This window comes from Peromyscus maniculatus, chromosome 2, assembly GCF_049852395.1.
Source record: "Peromyscus maniculatus bairdii isolate BWxNUB_F1_BW_parent chromosome 2, HU_Pman_BW_mat_3.1, whole genome shotgun sequence".
Taxonomy (NCBI): domain Eukaryota; kingdom Metazoa; phylum Chordata; class Mammalia; order Rodentia; family Cricetidae; genus Peromyscus; species Peromyscus maniculatus.
In genome coordinates, this window is record NC_134853.1 from 22543687 (window position 1) to 22561059 (window position 17373).

The 17373-nt window shown below is 40.5% G+C and overlaps 1 protein-coding gene across 11 annotated transcripts in view; it reads left to right on the plus strand.

The window, feature by feature from the left end:
- Positions 1 to 1482: 1482 nt before the first annotated feature.
- The window catches only part of Wwp1 (WW domain containing E3 ubiquitin protein ligase 1), a 133460-nt gene continuing 117569 nt past the window's right edge, over positions 1483 to 17373 (plus strand). For 5 of the 11 annotated variants that reach the window (XR_013048979.1, XM_076563852.1, XM_006983261.4 and 2 more), the window contains exon 1: positions 1483 to 1639. The gene's annotated coding sequence lies outside the window, so the exon portion shown is untranslated. Of the gene's footprint in view, positions 1640 to 7222; positions 7323 to 17373 lie in introns of all 11 variants that reach the window. The other 6 variants (XM_006983262.4, XM_076563855.1, XM_076563856.1 and 3 more) reach the window with 3 other exon arrangements.

The following is a 17373-nucleotide window of genomic DNA, read 5'->3' on the forward strand; positions in this document are numbered from 1 at the left end:
CGTTTTTTGACAGTATTTTACCACACACAGCAAGAGGAATAGAATGGTGACAAGATTAACATGTACATTTTCGAGTGATTTTTGTGCATCATGTGCACACGCACCTAACTTATATGTGAAGTTGGGGGCAGTAACTACTGTACCAGAGTGGAAGAGAATGTACATTTGTTCATTCAAGAGGTATTGACTGAGTCCTACATATACTCATGGAGTCTTAGTATTCTTGTTATTCTATTCTTTCAAAAGTTACAACAACAACGACACAAAAAGAGTCAATCAGAAAAGTGGTTTAAAGTCAACAAAAAAATTGGAACAGAGAAGCCTTAAAAGGTGATTATGCCGGGGCGGTGGTGGCCACGCCTTTAATCCCAGTACTTGGGAGGCAGAGCCAGGCGGATCTCTGAGTTCGAGGCCAGCCTGGGCTACCAAGTGAGTTCTAGGAAAAGGCGCAAAGCTACACAGAGAAACCCTGTCTCGAAAAACCAAAAAAAAAAAAAAAAAAAAAAAAAAAAAAAGGTGATTATGCTGAGAAGTTGTTACCTATGGGGCAATGAAGTTAAAGACATGTTAAGGCGTCACAGGCAGCGGTGGGGAGGTCTTATTTGAAGAGAAGCCAGCATTTCTGAACTTCTGAAGCAAGAGAACCAGTAGACTCTGGGGAGGGTGTAAGTAATTTGCGGGGCCTAGGTGAGGTGTTTGGCCAACAACTGTACGATGCCGGAGGAACTTTGTTCTTTCTCTGAAGTAGAGTAAGTGGTCATCACTGACTTGTATTTGCAGCGTGACCTTTCTCACAAGAGCAATGCAAATTACCAACAGAGCTTTAAGCAGTTGACTCATTGTGTAATGGAGTCAAGAGACTCCACTTCAAGACGGCTGTACTGCTTAGCTGCACGGATACGGATACGTGCATTTGCTCAATCGGCAGCAGCTTTGTTACTGGGCCAGCGTGGTGCCAAGGGAAGGGAACAATTTGATTACCAACACAAATGCAAGTCTTTTCGTGTGACCATTTGCTAATGGCCCCTAAATATTAAGCGATGTCAAGGAGTGTTCATTCACAGCCTCCTTTTGCCGTGAAGTGCTGGAGTAAGCACATAGCTGACCCGAGGCTGTGCACGAGGCTCTGCAGCTGACTGAACAGACCAGGTAACAGCAAGCTTCCAGCTTCAAAGTCCCCACCGGCTTCCTGGCGGCTGCCCCGCCCCCTTTCCGGCTCCGGACCCGCCCCTCCCCTCCTATTGGTTGGCTTGCATCTCTGCTCGACCGTCGCGAAGACCCGGAGCAGCGGAGCCGTCCTCGGGAGGGCTCGGCGGGCGCTCGCTGCGCATGCTCGTGGGCCGCCGGAGTCCGGGTCTGGACTAGAGAGAGGCTCGGAGCGGCCCCGGCGGGGAGGCGCGCCCGTGCGCGGCACCGGCGTCGCGAGTCCGCTGCGCGTTCCCGAGAAAGGGAGGTGTGGGCCGGGGTGGGGTGGGGGGAGGGCCGGGTGTCGGCGCGCTTGGCGTGCGGGATCCGGGTGGCTGCGGGCGGCCTGGGCTGCCCGGCCGACGCCTGCTCCGAGATGGCGATCTTGGGCGCGGAGGGCTGAGGAGGCGCCGCCGCGGTGGCCGCGGGCCCCGGGAGCCGCAGCTTCGCGCGGGTGAGCACAGTGGGACGCGGGAGGGAGCCTGGAGGGCGGCCGGGCCGGAGTTCGCTGGGGTGGGGTCGCCGGGCTTGCCCCGAGCTGGCGCTGGCAGCAGCCGGTGCGGGTGACACCGGAGCCCGGCGAAGTGTCTCGGGGACTGCAGTGCCCAGCCTCCTGGCCGGCGGGCGGCTCGCTAGCCGTCCTGCTTGCCTGCCTCAGAACTGCTGCCCTGACTTTCACCGGGATCCCACCGGCGCGAGCCGGGACGCCCGCCTCGGAACGTCCTTTCCTGACATGTTTTCAGCATTTCAGGGTTTTTCACTGACTCCGCACCTCCTCCCACCAACACCCCCAATCTCTACCTTTGGTGACCTGGTAGGTTCAAGTGACCTTGCAAATTTTTCTAATCCCCATCTTGATTTGGGCCGTTTCCTTTAAATCTTCTTTTAAGATTTAAGTGTGGTTAGGATTGGTACTTTGCCCATCGCCTTTACAATCTCTAAATGATCAGTTTTGTGTGCCTAAGGACTCTGTGTCCCTTTCCTTTACTCCTAGGTTTGGAGTTGAAGTTCCTCTGCTTTAAGCGATCATAAGAAGCCTTTATTACCAACAAGAAGATGTATCTGTTATACTTTTGAAATATTTTACTCTTCCACCATAAAATAATTCACAGATATCTGGTATTTTTTTCTATTAGATTTTTATCTTTTTGTGTGCAGTACGATTGAATTTCTACTCTTAAAATGCTGCAAAAAACAAAAAAACAAAACTCAGTTATCTTCCCACTCCCGTTTGGTGTTTTTTGTTTTTTTGTTTTTCTCTCATGAAATACCAGTTTCACAGTTGTCTGTAAGTTTCTGCAAGAGTTTATACTTATGTATAAATCCACTTGACATGTCTCACCAAGTCTGTAACTGTTAGTAAAACTTACCTTTTAGAAAAGACATTCTTTCATTTATCTGACTTGCACTAGCCATGAAGTAATATACTTAAACTGACTGAAAAGTATCGTTTTTTAATAACTAGTTAACATTTTAAATTCAATATATAGTGACCAAGTGTTGGGAGCTGTTGAAATTGAGATGTGTGAAGAATGTGGCTTAGCTCTTTGAGACATAGATTATTAACATTTTCAAACAGTTCTTCACATAACGTTCAGAGCTGCTTTTGATACGCTGCTTTTGAAACCCAGGACATGGCTGATCAGGTCTCTTGCCTTCAAAGAGATGTAATCTCTTCAGCTGGTTGAAATTTCTTTTACATTCTTGTACAGTTATTAAGCATCAACTATATGACAGCGTGAGTTTATATTGGGGTATATTATATTGATGAAATGATTAGCAGCTTCTGTCTTTACAGCATAAGGAAGAAGATTATATTATATTGTGTATGTTAGATTATACACAAATGCTCATTTTATGTTTGTGTGAATAAATGGCAGGATCTCACTGTGTAGCCCAATTTGGCCTTGAAGTTGCCATCTTCCTGCTTCAGACCTGAACTCACAGGCCTATGCCACCATGCCTAGAATACCTTTGTGTGTGTGTGTGTGTGTGTGTGTGTGTGTGTGTGTGTGTGTGTGTGTGTTGGTTTCATAAATGTAAAAATTCTCTCAATTCAAGATGAGAGACAGTAGTTCTCAGATGAGTTAAGGGGCTTCTCTTTTGAAGATGCTGGCTCTAAGGATGACTGATTTTTCATAAGCAGGGAAAGGTAATTCAAGAAGAAGGATCTAAGAGTGATTTGGGTGGTGTCTAAAGGATTTGTACTTAGCATATAGGGTAAGAAAGCCTGTAATAAAAATCAAGACCACTAACAAAATGTTCCTTTTTTCTTTTTGAGACAAGGCTTTGCTATGTAGCCGTGACTGACCTGGATCTTGCTTGCTCTGTAGACCAGACTGGCCTTAAACTCCTAGATATCCACCTCCCTCTGCCTTCAGAGCCCTGGAATTAAAGGGGTGTGCCACCACTCACAGCATAAGAGTAGGGTTAATGTCAGACTAATGAGTAGGTTACTAGGCAGTGAGGGGTCCACAGATGATTTTTGAGATGGGAGTGAAACAATTTAAACCTTTGTTTAGAAGAATTAATCTAGTAGCATTGGGTAGTATGAGTTGAGGTGGGAAGAACCTGAAGATTCATAAACCTCAGGATTTCCATCATCATAGGTAGCAAGGGTCTGAACACATGGGAACGGACAAAGAAAGTAGGATAGAATTTGGTGATCAGGTAAAAGAAGAAAGTTAAAATAATTGGCAAGATGACTCTGGGTAAAGGTGCTCTCTGCCAAGCCTGATGACCTAATTTCGTTAATAGGAACCCACTGGGTAGTAAGGTAATCTACTCCCAAAGTTGTTCTGTAATCTAACCTTCGTACTTGCCCAGTGGCACAAGCACATCTTCTTCCACCCACAAAAGAGTTGTTTTTCTTTTTTCCTTTTTTTTTTTTTTGAGACAGAATCTCACTATGTAGCTCTAGCTGTCCTGGAACTCACTATGTAAACCGGGCTGGCCTTGAACTCACAGAGATCTGCCTGCTCTGTTTCCTCAGTGCTAGGATTAAAGGTATGCACTACTATGAGCTAAAGTAGTTGTTTTTATAAAAGTTAAAATAGCCAGGCGGCAATCGCGCACTCGCATCTTTAATTCCAGCACTTGGGAGGCAGAGCCAGGGGGATCTCTGTGAATTCAAGGCCGGCCTGGTCTACAGAGCAAGATCCAGGACAGGCACCAAAACTACATAGAGAAACCCTGTCTCGAACGTGCCCCCCCCCAAAAAAAAAAAAAAAAAGTTAAAATAATGGTTCTGATTCAGGTCCGTAGAGAGACTAGTGGTAGCTTAGCCATATTATCCTTAGTAAGAGATCATAAGGTTCATAGTCTTTTGGGAATTGCTAACCTTTGTTGAAACTAAAGAAATCTGTTGGCCAGATGCACCTGTGCTTTGTGGATGTGATTTTAGGGTAGTCTGTGGATTACATGAAGCTCCTACATGAAACTCATGGGCCGTCTATTGTGCTGTGTGGGGGTGGGAGGTGGGAGGGTGGGGGAGTGGGGGTGGGGGTGGGTGGGGGGTGGTGGTGGTGGTGCTTTAGAATTACAGGAAAGTTAATGACATATTATATTATGCAAGTACCTAGAGACAGAATAATGCACTGTGTTGTGCCTCACATTTTCTATGATACTGCCTTTTATTTGTTATATTTTGGAATAAACTTGCCCAATAGCTGTTTGTCACAAGTCCAGTTGCATGTGGTAAAATAGAATCCGGAATTGTTAACAGTGATGGTTTTCTCTTTCTTTCTCTCTTTCTTTCTTTCTTTCTTTCTCTCTCTCTCTCTCTCTCTCTCTCTCTCTCTCTCTCTCTCTCTCTCTTTCTTTCTTTCTTTCTTTCTTTCGTACAAAGAGAACACAACTGATTTACTCTTGATTGGATATAGTTAATATGTTGTAAGTGAGGCCAGGAGGTTCCTTCCCAGTAAGATTTTGTGATTCTTGGTGCTTAGGTTTTCATTGGAACATCTGTACTCATCTTTTCTTCTGTCTACTTGAAAACTGGTGAGACTGAGGAATGATATGGATGTGTGGAGAACAGATAGCAATATCAGTTCAGACACTTTAATTATAACTGTCTCTGTGGCTCTCAGGAATCAGGGAAGAGATGGTAAAGGTACCAGCAGTGGAAGAAGAAACTCTTAGTCTTTTCTATTCCTTTTTGCCTGGCTTAGGAATATGCCTGTTCTTCAATCAGGAGGCAATATGTGATAAAAGAAGTGAAATGGGGATTCATTTTCAGTGAATTTTCTAAAGAGGATTAAGTAGCTAATTCTCACTATGGTAGTTATGGCATAGTTTGATTAGTTAAGAGTTGACCTCTCTGCACCCTTATAAGATTGTTTCCTCTGGTGGGAGGGATTGTCTCCTTGTTGTTAGTTGGTTTCTTTTCTAACTATAGAAACCTTGATTTCATAATCATTAGACAGGGTCTCACTATGTAACCCTGGCTGGCCTGGAATTCCCTGTGTGGACTTTGAATTCACAGAGGTCTGCCTCTGCCTCTCAAAAGTGGTGGCACTAAAGGCCTATGTCAGCACACCTGGCAAAATAATTTTACTTTCTTAGAGATGTATGATGTAATTAATAATGAACAGTGGAAAACCCAATAAATTGCTTATTATGAGTGGTATCCAAGGAGCTAGTCCCTAATGCAAGTGGAAGAATGTCTGGCAAAAACACACACGGATTTTCCTTTATTTGCTGATATGGAGATGAGTAGCTCATGGCACAACCATGGTAATTTTTTTTTCATTCTTTTTATGGTAGTTTTTACACTTTATCATGTGATTCTTGAAGCATTTGAGAATTAGGTAGGAAGAGGAAACCATCATGTTCTAATCTAGATGGTTCACTGCAGCTTTAAAGGTGTCCTGTATGACTAGTTAGCAGCCCAGATTAGAATTAGAACTATAACCTACATTTCTGTTCTTAATTCAATATCATTTCCATCAAATTTCTGATTTTTTGCCTACAGTGAACCTTGAAGTTATAAGGTGTATAAAGACTACCTGTTGGAAGTGTTTGTTGCTTTCCTTGTGTTGACATGGTAACCTCATTTGATGTGGCTACTGGTCGGTAATTTGGAAATTTATAAATATTTTATCACCAAATAGTTAACCTCTAGTCAAGGATAAAGTAAAGATGTAAAGATGGATATCCTCTCTGGAAGAAACATTGGTAAAATGTTGACATTAATTTACTTTGGAAAATTTGTTGATTTTTCTGTTTTTGAAGATGGAACTTGATTATCTTATATAAAAGCATAGTCTTAGAAAAGCTTCATTTATTTACCTATTTATTATTTATTCATTTATTTGTGTGTCGGTAGCACAGAAGTCAGAATCTTATTTCAAAGTGATATTGTGATGTTTTATTATTTTTTACCATTGTATACCAAACTTTATATATCACCCCTCTCCATGGATAAAAGCTCTTAGTTCACTTCGAATTCATATTTAAACATTTTTGGAGTTGTTGATTTCCAAAGCAATATGTCATATGATTTCTAAGTTACAGTGGAGAATAGCATGTGTTGATTTAGTCTTGACATTTCCTAAGTGTACTATTTATTCACAACACATACTGTATGTTAGTGAATGACAGACATTGTGCTAGTTGCTGGGGTACAGTTTTGAGACAATACACTGGAAACCTATCTCTAGAACTTAGAGCTCATTAGAGTTTTGGCATCAAGAAAAGCATAGACCTTATCTGCTGTTGTTGGGAAAGTAAAATTAATGACACCCCTTCTTTTCCTGTGGTATTTGGGCAAATCATGCAGAAACACAAAGAGCCCAGTAGCATTGTTTCAGCTATTTATTGCGCTCTAAAAAACAACCCTAAAACCAAGTGACTGAAAACAATCATCTTATTTGCTTACAGGTTGTCCCTCTTGGTTGTTTTCTGGCTTTGTTCACAGTCACTCCAGTGGCTGTATTCAACTGGCTTTTCAGCTGGGGCTGTGCACACTCTCCTTTTGAAGTCCTTTATCTCCATGTGGCCTTCGCAACAGGGTTGTGAGCTTTACGTTGTATTTTAGGGCTCTGAAGAGTACAAAAGCTGAAGGAACCAGACCTTCTTAAGGCGTGTTCCTGGGACTGGCACAGAATCACTTCTGCCTCATGCTGGTGAAATCACAGGTTTGGCCTATATTGGGACAAGGAGTTACTACTACTCCACATGTGTTGGATCCATTTGGGGCTACCTTGTAAGGGATTATGGCAGAGTTTATATAAGAACAGCATCAGTTATATTATGTAAAGATACATCTTCTAGAAGACTTTGGAAGCTGAAGCCTAGGCTGCTTACTGATTTCCCCAATCAAAACTTTGAGCTGGGCCTGCCAGAGGGCAAGTTGAGTCTAAAGTGCAAGTGATAGTACATTTGGTTTACTGCAGATAGAAGCAGCTGGTTGTCCTTGGTTAGAAATGCTAAAGAGCTGTGTGATAGTTAATCTTGTTTGAATCTAGAATCACACCTTTGGGTGTGTCTGACCCTGCTCTGAGAAGGTTTAACTGTAGAGGGAAGGTTTAACTTTGAGTGTGTACAGCACCATTTCAGGGTCTGGAGTCGCGGACTGACTGAAAAAGGAGAAAGTAGCTGAGCCCCGGCAGCTCTCTGCTTCCTGACTTTGGGTGCCATGTGACCAGCTGGTGCATGTTCCTGATATCACTATTTCCCTGCTGGGAAGGACTGCACCAGACACACCCTTCTTTCCCTACTTGGCTTTCGTCAGGTATTTTGTCCCCAAATGAGAAAAGTAATAGAGGCTCACTTGGAGAATGCTTGCCTGCCATGTATGAGGCCTGGGGTTCATGGAAGTGGGGCGCTCTGCAGTGACATATGGCATGCTAGGGTAGCAGGGGAGACTGGCTGCTTCTGTCGGAGGACAATGGTGTTTAAGAAAGTGCAGGCCCCATGACTGCAGATTGATTCAGAGAAATGATTTACCCAGTGTCATGTGTTGGTCAGACAGTACCTCATATAGAGAGTGATCTTTGGTGAGCAGAGACCCATCTCTTCACCCTTTGTGATTAAATGTGAGATCCAAGAGATCAGAGTTGCTTCATCAGTCTTGAACAACGTGAACCTCACAGATTTATTTTTTGTTTGGAATATCTTGAAAAAGGTTGGTGTGGACTAGTGGGAAGAATACACTGTGGGATCCAAGAATTTACTGGAGTCTTCTGAAGGAGTGCAGCGAGGAGTCAGGGCTCCTTTCCTCCTGATGCAGTTCATCAGTTGCTGGCTGGGTTTCTTTCCCTATTTTGACCCTATGGGTAATTTGTCTTAGTTTCCTAGTATCTTTCTGCATTGTTCAAATTAGCTACTAGGTAATGGCATGATTGACTGAGGTGAAGGAAGTGGATGTTTAGTTTTTATTACTTTGTATCATAGTAGATTAATGAGGTAATGCATTTAATTGAAACAATTATACTCAAAACCTGCCCCTGCAGCCTATAGCATATTTCTGAGAATAGGACATCGAAGGGGTTTAGTGATTGAGTGTGCTGAGAAACGTGATTTAGGAAAGGCTGGGTTGCAGGTGGGATGGCTGGAATTATATTAAGGTATTTCTTGGCATTCTTCCTGCCTCTTAATTACCCGGATAGTTAAAAAATGTCCCAGCAGTAACAGAATTGTTAGGTATTGTAGCTTTAACTAAAGAAAACAAGTTCTTTGGATAGCTGTTTAGTACACTTATAATTATTAAGGTGGGTGGAAGCAAACAGTTGAGTCCTGACTTGAAGTAGGATACTTTGGCGGAAATCCATCCTAACTTGCCAATATGCACTACTTTTTGTGTGCTCTAAGTTAGGGTGGGGAGAATTAGTTAAGTGAGTTTTCTCTCTGTAAGATCTCCTTTACTGTAGGTACAGACAGGTTAAACCAGGCATGGTCGTTTACTCAGAGGCCAAGGCAGGAAGATTTCCAGTTTGAGGTCAGAGTGATGTGTACACACACACACACACACACACACACACACACACACACACACACACACACACACTACCATATCTGAAAAAAGCAAACAGCGAAACAGCCACAGAAAAGGAGGCAAAGTAGACTGCTTCCATCGTTAAGAACAGAAGCTCTCTTGACCTAGGAGTTAGCCATAACTAGGCAGATCTGACTTCTGTCTGTGTTGTTGAAAGAATGGCTTCATTTTGGATTTTAATTGAAAGGTTGTTTATAAAGAAGAAATCATAGTAGCTTCAATATTATAAGCCCATAAATTTTTATTACTTTTAATTAAGTATTAAGTTGATAGTTCAAACCAGTAGGTAGTTTACTGTGGCTGGCCCACTAATTTTGTTAAGGACAGTGAGAGGTAAGTTTTGGTGCATACAAAAGTGTATAGCAAATCTTCCTCTCATTTGAAAAAAATATGTTGTAAAAAGAGTAAGGATTATTCTGGGAAAGATCCTGACGCAACAGATTGGTGGTACATCGGTTGGCAGTGATTAGGATGTATAACCTGGGGCCCAACAATTGTTAACAAATGTGATTCGGTTACATTCAGTACGGACCAGTTGGTCAAGATTTAGCCTCTGCATAACAGTCATGGGGTGTCAGCTGGAGGTGTTTGCTATCATATAGATTATTACTGTCTTTCAGAGCCTGGGTTATATGGTCCTGAGAAGATTTTTCAGGACTCTTCACCTAGTAAACATCTCAGATGATATTGTACATGTTCATTTCATAAACTGTTGACAGAAACTGATTCTGTAATTTGGGACCCTAATGTGACTGTTTTTCTAGGTTCCTTACAACCCATGTGAAGAGTAAATATAAAGAGAGCTTAACATCTGAACCTTCCAGATGTTTTAAAAGGCTTAAGATAATTGTCAAAGATGTGATACAAACTACAGAAAGCTGCTCCATAGGGCGTATAGCCCTGAGCAGGCAAGTGAAGTGCCCCGGCTTCCTTGTTCAAAAACATTCCCCATTCTACCAAAGAAATTCCTTTGAATGAAGACATTTTTTCTTCTTTTAAATGCAGTCTTGACAGAGTTAAATTAGATATTATAATAATTGGTTAGGTAGTCTTATTGCATTTTACTTAGCTCAGACAAGGCAACTCAGAAATAGATACATTGATTGAAGTGTGTCACATTTGGAATTTGGGCTTTTGGATAGAAAGTAGGTTAACTGTGGGCGTGGTATGTCTTTTGGGAAAAAGCCATTTTGTGACATAAGGACATTTACTCAGGAAGAAAATCATGAAAAAGGGTTTAAATTTGAAGTCAGTGAAAATGGAAAAAACAAACTTCAAATTCTTTTTACTTGCTGATGATGGCTATGCACTTCTGTCACTTAGATGTTCCTCAGTTCTGTGACCAACAGGACCTCTAAATTCAATCAGATTTAAATCTGTGTTGTTTTGTTTTGGTTTTGGAGTCAGGGTCTCTTCATGAAGCCTCTGGCTGTCTTAGAACTCACTGTGTAGATCAGGTTGGCCTTGAACTCACAGAGAGACCTGCCTGCCTCTGCCTTCCAAGTGCTGAGAAGTAAAAGCATGCACTACCACACTTGGCAGACTTGTTTTTTCTTTTTCTTTTTTTTAACCTTTTATGTGAATGGGTGTTTTGCCTGCATATATGTGTTTGTACCATGTGTGCCTGGTGTCCACAGAAACCAGAAGAGAATGTTAGAACCTCTAGAACTGCAATTACAGATGACTGTGAACTACCATGTGTGTGCTATGAACTGAACCTGGGTCCTTTGTGAGAGCAGCCAGGGCTCTTGCTGTTAAGCCTGTCTCTCCAGCCCTGAGCCAGATCTTTAAATTGGGGGCAGTTCCTGGAAAAACCAAAAGTATGGTTGAAATAAACAGAGGTTACTGCGAGTATATCGTGTTGAAAAACATACCAAGCATTGGTTCCTTGTAAATTGGAATGAGTTAGTTGACATTTCTGTTGCAGGAGCCCATTGTTTTTGTGCTTGTTTTCACCAAGGAAAAGGCAACAATAGACGGTTTCTTTTTATCATGTGACCTGTGGAATATAATGTTAGTATTTAGATGTGAATACCCAGAATGCAAGGTGTACATTATATTTGGAAATTTTATTTTTCTAGGTTAAACATTTTGGTAATTATACATTTTAAAATTTTCTTTGTAATTTAGGTTTTTATTTAAAGTGATCTAATAAAGCCTAGGCCTTATGTAAAGGAATACAAATCTAGATTTGAGTTCTGGTACTCATTTTACTCATGACAGTGCACATGTGAACCTGACTTAGCTTGAGTTTTCCCGTGTGTCTGTTAGCTATTCGCATGTGAAGTGAGAGTAATGGCACCCAGTTTATAGACATACATGCTGACTTAAGCCTGACATTCAGCATCACTCTGGGATGTGTTTGTACTACACTTTCACTCGTTGATTCAGATCTGTTTCAGAATTTAGAGTAGAGAGATCGCTGGTAGACCATTCAGTAGGTGAGAGCCCTTGCTATGTGACAATGAGGACTTGAGTTCAGATCCCAAGCACCCATGTGGAAAGGCCCATCCACGTTCACCTCTGACCCCAGTGGTGGGGTGTGGGCTGGGGTGGCAGCGGAAGGACTTCTGCAGTTCTGTCTACCAGCCTAGTTGAAGACAGCAAAGGGAATAAGGTAGAGGAGCTATGGAAGACAACACCCAATGCCCTCTGGCAAAGGGTGCTCACATGTACATACATGCGTATGGTGCATACTCATAACACCCCCCACACACTCACACACAAAAGCATGAAAGCAGTTAATCAAACAAGGGCCTCCGCATGCACATACAGTTTATGCAAAACTGCAGGGAAGATCTAAAGCAGGACGTGTGCTTCAGCAAATGCTGAAGTGTGAATAAGCAACAAGTAGCCAGATTTTACTGCTAAAAGTGCAGACCAGCAGGTAAGAGAGAAGAACTTTCAATCTTAAGACTTTTTGTGTTTTGAATTTGTGGATAACAAATTGTATTTTTACTATATTTTAAGCTTAGTAAAGATTACATTATTCTAGGAACTGAGCTTTTTAATTGGTTACATAATTTTGAAAATTTCTGTGTATTTTGGTTTCTAATTTTCTCTAAGAGTGAAGACTATTTAGTGAGAAGTTATTTCTTACTCTGTGCTTTAAAATTCTTAAGGAGAACATTTATAAATAATATAAAATATTGCATATCTATTTAACTAGCTCTGAATTACCTTGAAATTGTTTGGTTTGCATTTTGTTGTTTTTCAACAGGGTTTTTTCAACAGTCCAAGCAGGCTTTGATCTCACTTCTTCCTCCTTGGTGTTGCCTATATTCTTGATTCTAGAAAGAGTGTCTCTACTTTCCTAGCGTTAGTGTTAGCACCTAAAAGGCAAAATAGTTTCGTGTTGGTAACTTCATTTTTCAGATAAAAAAGAAGCAAGTTAAATATATACAAGTAGGAGAGCTGAAGTTGGACTTAGGTCTGTCTGACTTGAAAACTGTTTTTTGTGTTAACTTACCCCAACATGCTCTTCTGAAACAAAACAAAACGTCACTTTGGAATTTGAGATTAGGAAATGTCCATGGCTGTGAAAATGGTGGTAACTTAGAATTTGTAATGTATTTAGAAATAATAAGGAAATATTTGAGGGGAACTTAGCTTTGGTCATGATAGCCTAGGGTCCAATGCAGGGGGGAAGAAAAGTAAACCTTTTCAACGGGAGTGAGTTTGGTGGATCTTCAGGGTTTTGTGTCCCCAAGTCTCTTCATCCTCTTGTGAGCTCCTCTTCAACTCCAGGTCTTCATGACCGTGCTTTCTGCTACTTCGTGATGTGGCAAATGCATTCGACCCTCTGTATCGGTAGGTCCTGCATTCACAGGTTCAAGCCACTTTGTACCGAAACTATTTGAGAAAAAATTCCCAGTGTATGTTGAACACATTCATGGTCCCCCTCAACTTTTATTTCCAGAACAATACAGTGTAACATATTTTACATAGGATTTACATTGTGTTTTTAAAGTAATCCACAGGTGACTAGAGTATGTGGGAGGGGTGTGTGTAATTTTATACAAGTATTGTGCCATTCCATTTAGTTGACACCACATCTGTGGACATAGGTATTCCCTATGGGTTTGCAAGATAATAGTGTTGAGGCAGTGTTTTCTGTGTGTAAGCTGGGATTCGATCTTAGAGTTTGAACTAAAGTTTTAATGTATTTAGTCTTGAATAGTATTTTTTAAATTGTTATTTTCAAATGTGCAGCATTTGAATAGGAAATTTGTTTTCTACAGTGTTCAATAAGGCAAGAGGAAAAATTACTACATGTATAATTTTTTGCTTTCAAGTTAGTATTTTCCCATTTTGAAGATGGTAAGTATTGCATAATATAAGATGTTGTGAAACAGCACAGGAACAAAGGAAGTACCTGACTTCCAGTGCTCAACACCATTCAGGTGTAATACTATGCTGATATAACTGAAGCTTAGTGTCAGTGTTTTTAAGACAGTAAAAAAAAAAAAAAAAAGAATGGGAGCTGGGTACACTGGCTCACACTTGTGATCCCAATGGGGGATAGAGGATTGCTGAGTTTTGAAGCCAGTCTGAGCTTGAGACCCTGTCTCTCTCTCTCTCTCTCTCTCTCTCTATATATATATATATATATATATATATATATATATATATATATATATATATATATATATATATTGACTGTGAAAATGGTAACTTTTTTTATATAAATAAATAAAAAAGGCAAAGGAAAAAGTAGGAATCACTTCTTAAATTAAGTACAGGAAAAATTGTTAGGCATAGCAAGTACAGCATATACTGAACTGAAATTTTTAATGATGATTATGAGGGGAGATAGAGTTGGTCAGGGAAGGAGGTCAGTGTGGGCATAGCCATCAGTCTTGGGTTTGTATTAGTCTAGGGTTTTTAACCTCTTTGGGCTAAAGGCCAGCAGCCTTGCTGCTAAGTTTAAGTATGTTTTCCTGACTAGTGTTTTCTAGTTAAAAGAAAAAAAAAAGCATGCACACTTTTTAATGTCCTTTCTTGGAAAAGAGTTGTTATTTTGTTTTGGGAACGATGATAACAAAAAAAGTAACTATTTAAAACATCTTTGGTGCAATATCACCATCTTGTGGTGTTTTGGAATATTGTTTTCAAAGTTCTCCAAATATGGACATAAATTACATATTTGATGTCTTGATGTTATCTAAAAATTCTACATGACCTGTATTTGGCAATTTTTATGAATGGGCTGTGGAGTTAAAAATAAAAAGTGTGCTTGGGGAAAATAGTAGTATAAAATGAAACAGGAGTTAGATTGGTACAATAATGGATGATTTCTTGTTTTATGAGATAAGTAGTATTTTCAGTGAAATAATTCCAAGCTTTAAAAAAAACAAAACAAACCTGTGTTCTGTCATCCATTTCTTATTTGAGTAATTTAAGTTTACTTAATTTAAGGGGACTTTAAATTTATTTTATTGTAAAATAGTGTTTCTAGACTGATGACTCTTGGAGGAGGGTTTGTTTGCATTAATTTGTAAACTTTATAAAAAATTCTGATAAATAATTTATTTCTTCCCTTGATGTAGTGTTTCATTTTGCTAAGGCTGCATTTGAACTTCTGGGCTCAAGTGACCCTTCTAACTCGATTGGGGCAAGTAGGGGAGGAAGATGCATGGTCATTCTGATGATGGTTTTGAGGGAAAGAAAAAAGACCCTCCCCCCCCAAAAAAAAGACAACCCTAGAATACAAAAACCACCTAGAAGACAGCTAGAAGTGTAGCCTAGAGGTAGAGTATGTTTCATGAGCAGGCTCGATGGTACTGTTACTATTGTCCTTAGAAGATCCAGAGGGGCATGCCTGAGAAGAAAAGTGGGCACCATGGTAGAGACAGCTTCTGCAGGGTTGTGTGTAGAAAAGGGCCCATCAGATCAGGATGAGGGTCATGTGTGCTAATGAAAAGGTTGAAGACTGGCAAGCTGCAAGATGGTGAGGTACTGGTATAGACATGAAGGCCTTACCTTGTCCTTAAGGGGCCATGCAGTTGGGATGAAGGCCTGGGATGGGGAGAACAGATGGACTGAGCAGCGTTAAGAAGTTTATGCAGGAGCCTGGATCTTTAGGTGTCAAAGAAGTAATGATTTAGAGTTTGTTAAAAATATTTCTAGAGCTAAGAAAGACATTTCTCCCCGTCTCTCAAATGCAGTCCCTGTGCTATAATCCTGAGCCCTGCTTATTAGTTCTGTGTAACTGATCTGGTTTTCTTTCTACAGTTTTAAAAAACTGCTTTGTTGCAGGATTCTGTTAGTTCCTGTTCTGTTGAGATCCATAGAAAAAGTTGAAACAGGTGGAATCATTACCTTGGTCGCTAAGACTATTGAATGTCTCAGTTCCCACAGAACTGAGGAGTTTCCAAGGATAGAAAACTAAAATGTAGATGGTCCTGGACAAACAAGGCTATTTTCCTATCATTGTCATGTTTTATAAATTTATTAAAATACTTAGCAATATCTTTTTATAAATTATCTTTATGTAGAAGTAACATTCTTGTTTTATTTTAAGTTAAATATCACATTCTATAGTTTACATTTTTATAAAATAATTTTTGTGTGCTTTAGAGTTGCTAAATTGGGTATTAGGGACACTGATAGGTTCATCCCCATTTATCATTTGTACATTCGCTGAGTTTTAAATTTTGTGCTGTTGATACAATAACTGCCTCAATTCAGGATTTGTAACTTTTCAGTTCCCTGTCTTTGGGCCAAGCTTCTCTAGCACTTGATGCTCTCGCCCTATCTTGTTACTGGGTTGTTTCCTTTTTTGTAATATTGTCTCCAAAACTATACTCCCTGTTGGTGAATCTGGACTTTGTCTTCTGTTATTTTTCTATCTGTGCTGTTCTTTACAGATTAGACAATCAATGCATATGTTTATTGATTGATGCAGGCCTAAGGAGTTGGGACACTGGCCTTCTAAAGCCTTAATACTATGCTCAGTATGTGCTGCGTGTGCAGACAATTCAGGTCATTCTAAACAGATTTTTTTGGGGGGAGGGAAGTGTTGTTATTTTGTTTTATTGCTTTGACTTTACAGTGGTATCTTGAAGTAAGCAGGCAGTTAGGTACATCTTCTAGAGCTGGCAGTGCACTCTGTAAATGGAACACTCAGGATCTGAGGGCAGTCTGAGCTCCCTAGTGACATAGTGAGACCCATTCTCAGCAATCACAACAACCTTTTCCCCATTTTCTTCTTCTCCTCCCCTTCTTTTTGTTATTGTTTTTGAGACAGGGCCTCACTATGTAGCTCTGGCTGTCCTAGAACTCATTATGTTGCCCAGGCTGGCCTTGAACCCACAGAGATTTATCTGCCTCTGCCTCCTGAGTGCTGGGATTAAAGGTGTGCACCACCACACCTAGCTTCCTTCCCCCAGTTTTGAAATGAGTGTCTGCATAGTTCAAAACAACCACTTATCAAAAGCTAGTTCCTATTCTAATTTTGAGAAGTTAGACAATTTTCATTTGGAGTATGATGTTCAAAATAAACCTGTGAATATCCCCATATCAGAGACAGCTAGGCTTAAGTCAATGGAGAAGAAATATTTGGAGTCATTTTGTTAGAGGTATTAATCATAGAAGACAACAGGCTTGTTCATGGAGGAGATATTCTGAATATATTCTGATATTACTGAGAGGACTAAGAAAAGGTGATCAACCATAGCTAAGCAATATTAATATGGTGTTTTTCATAAACCCACAGGGACAACAATCTGCATGTTGCTATGACTATTTCCCAGTAGTACTTGGTACCCAGCATATGAAAACAGAGAAAGACTGTAGAGTCCATTCAGATTCAGGAACTCGGGGAGTAAGTGAGACAAGACAAATAGAAAAGTCTGACTTTCCCCAAACTTTTCAACAAAGTGGATATTCAGCCAAAGATTAGGTTAAACTCTACGTGTAGAGGAGACAACATGTCCATCTAAGCTGATTTTGTCCAGTTCAACCCTTTGAAAATGCCACAGGGTTTTTATTCAACTCCAGAGCATATAAGGGAATCCTAAATATAGGCAATACACTGTATTTGTGGTACTCTGAAATTAGAGAGCACATAGCATCTGCATGTATGTGACATACACACATGCACACATATGTAAAAAGAATTCTGAGACTAGTGAGATGGCTTAGCCCTTAAGAGTAATGGGTATTCTTTCAGAGGACTCAGGTTCTATTTC